Raw genomic sequence first — 3309 nt, 5'->3', positions numbered from 1 at the left:
CTGGAACATTTAAATTTTAAAAGGCCGTATTTATTTTCATTTTCCGCTCCACCCCTTCAGTGGAGTGGAATGGCTTAAACTGGGCATTATTTTTCGTACTTGACCTGTGGTTAGAGGCATTGTTTCTTGTAAGTAAGACATATGGCTTAATAAATTATGTTCTTGGGCATAATTTGCAAGCTAACATGCAGTAAAAGCTATAACCTACGTTTAACCTACACTCAAAAAAGTCAACTAGCCACTTGTTTGATTTGCAAAATACAAATATGTCTGATTAATACGATTATAACGAGTTTACTTCTGTTAAATGATTGATTCTTGTTAGTTGTAACTAAATTAAGAAATAATCAAATGAATTAAATCAGCACTTGTTGATTCAATGAGCCCGAGTCGCTTCATATCAACAACTCTCTCTGATGAGTCACTGCGCATGCGCAGTACTGCGACGGAATCACGTGGGTACAGACGGCTGGAAGCGCCAGCGGTTTGAACTGCTGCGTTTAAACGTTCTTCATCCTTGATATTGAGGGTAAGTACTTTATTGATATAATGTTCCAGTTTGCACTTAGTAACATGGGATAATAAGGAATTACACACTGTAGCGATGTTTCAAAGTAGGCTTATGTAAATTCCGTTGTCTTTGTCGATACAAGTTTCACCCTAACGTTAATATATCCGCTACAATTTGTGCATTTCTGTCACAATTCAATGCTAACCACGCCTATTAACTAATAACTATTAACTACATAACCTACGTTAAACCTGAAGTCTACCCCAACATTGGGAGAGGAAAGACTGCACAGTCGAACACACCATGCACTCGTTTTTCTGTTTGTAAGTTAATGTAATGCTATTTATACGCTTTACTTTTACGTAACTTGTTGTATGTTGAATCAGTATGCACTTCTCATCGCTCTTTTTAGTCTAGCTAACGTTTATAGAGCTGTTTTGTTTGTTTTTCTTGAGTTCCGAAATGTTACATATTGCTACCCAGCTTATTGAATACAGTTTGCAAAAATTGTCAAGTAAAATCTATAATGCAGTCGACCATATATATTAAATGTCCTAACAAATTGCAGTTAAAGTTAAAGTGATTGAATAGGTATGCATGGTTTTATTTGGGAAATATAGTATATAACTTATACACTTTGTTTGTTTTGTTTTTCACAGCAGAAAAAAAAAAAATACATCGCATAGCTGTCCCCATCCTCTTCTGGTGTGAACCTCACCTTTACATGGTAAGTAGTTTTTTTTAAAACACTCACATAAAGTAATGTATAACTAACTATCCTTGAATACTGAACTTTTTTTTCTCTTTCAGTGACGTGTATGTGGCAGTGCAGGAAGTGTTGCAAAGGAGAGTTGCAGGTACAAATTAAAGCATTATAAACTAAACATTGCTTTGGAAGTGGCAGTCATTATGTTTGTGTACAGTAGTCAACATTTGAAGTGGATTAAAACCTTTTTAATAAAACTGTATTAAGGTGGGATATGGGTAAGGTAAGGGACAGGTTTGGTGTTAAGGGTGGGTTTTTGACCTAAGGACAACTTTTAATTAACTTTTTTGTTGACTACTATATATTTAAATGATGCATGCACATTGAAGACATGGGCAGGACTTAAAACCCATGTGTATAGAGTTCACCTGTTACATTCTACACAGACAGTAACACGTTCAGTACTCTTAAGCTGTCCCACCGCTGAAGTTGATTTAATCTTGTCTCCACCCTACAGGATGACACTGTACATTCCGTACCAGAGAAGCCTGTGTCATCAAGTCTCTGTGCATCTACATCTACTTGAATGAAGACCCTGAAAAACCAGTCAAGGCATATTTGGTGAGTTGATGAGAAAATTTCAAAAGCCATTCTGTACTTGGGTCATGTTTATCCTTGTTTGCTACAACAAAAATGTGACATGAGAGAACACTTAACTTAAAATTGACCTGGACAAATTGTTCATTAATAGGAAACTACTGGTACACTTAGACAAAGTTCTTATGTGAATTGGTTGATGTACTAAACCAATAATTTTTTTATTCATAATGGTTGATCTCTCTTGGGGCCTAATTTACAAAACTTTGTGTAAAGCCCTACTAAATATATGAATTGATCTGAAATAATAATAAGAAATAAATTAAACAGCATCAGAAAACTATACTTGCGTGCTTTTTTTTTATTGGAGTGCTTTATATTCTATGGTGGTTATAATGTTTTAGCAGCCTCATTAATTTTAAATATGGTTGCCAGATAAATTATAACTTTTTATATATATATATATATATATATATATATATATAAAATGCACTGCAATAACACACCAGCACCCACTGTGACCTCAATAATAAACAGAAGAATTATCACTTTTCTGACAATTTTTAACTTAAAACTGAGAAATTATAACCTCTGATTCACATCAGAGCTCCTGTATTGGATTTAAGTTTACTTTACAGGTGTACATAATAAAGTGGCCAATAAGTGTATAAGCAATTCTTGTAATAATTATTTTTGTTTGTGATCTTTTATGTGTTTCGCCCCACAGGATTCAGACATCGAGTCAAAATGTACCATGGAGCAAACTGTGGCGGGAGTGTATGTCATACTGAAGGAGGGAACGCTTCCTAACAATGACCCACAGGACATTGGTGTCCTAACTGAAGGTGTGGAAGTCAGGCTTGTGCTGTTATTTGGACTGATATGCTGTTTGAATCCTGTTTTACAAACACTCAAATGGATTGGAGACTTAAAGTGCAGAAAGCAGTTTAAACTTATTTGTATGTGTATGTTAAAACTGAATAAAAAAAAAAAAATGTTTAATTGTTTGCATGTTTTATGTGGTTATTCTGTAGATGTAATGTTTTGGTTCTTAGTTCTTTCACCTAAAACAAATCTAATTGAAACAACAAGATGTGTATTAATTAAAGTACCAAAACTATACATGAACAAGACATTAACTAGTAGATGTAACAAGGCAGAATTTTGTTGAATTGAAGTGCTTTTACTGACATATCTGACTAACACGATTCAAACATTTTGATTCAATTAGTTGGAAAGAAGCTACACTGACATGTTAAAACAATGTTAAATCTACAAGTTTAAATCACATTCATATAACATATTCAAACCTTTTCAAGTTTATTAGATTGGTTTAGATGCGTTTTGGGTGCTACGATTAAATCATGTTCATTGAACAATTTATTTTTTTGAGTGTAAATATAAATGATTTTATTCAGTATTTTTGTGCGTCCTCTATAAAGCAACATTTATGAGTAGTGCGCATGCGCACAAATGCCTAAGGGAACTTTCGGAG

General features: G+C 33.9%; 1 long non-coding RNA gene across 1 annotated transcript; it reads left to right on the top strand.

Annotated features, from left to right (window-relative positions):
* Nucleotides 1-237: 237 nt before the first annotated feature.
* On the top strand, nt 238-2771 carry LOC141305441 (uncharacterized). The gene is made up of 5 exons (XR_012344406.1): nt 238-529; nt 1171-1238; nt 1322-1368; nt 1735-1838; nt 2542-2771. It is a non-coding gene; the product is annotated as an uncharacterized lncRNA (long non-coding RNA).
* The last annotated feature ends 538 nt before the right edge of the window (nt 2772-3309 follow it).

The sequence above is a fragment of the Garra rufa genome, unplaced genomic scaffold (genome assembly GCF_049309525.1).
Source record: "Garra rufa unplaced genomic scaffold, GarRuf1.0 hap1_unplaced_002, whole genome shotgun sequence".
Lineage (NCBI taxonomy): Eukaryota > Metazoa > Chordata > Actinopteri > Cypriniformes > Cyprinidae > Garra > Garra rufa.
This window is presented reverse-complemented; position numbering and strand designations above follow the sequence as displayed.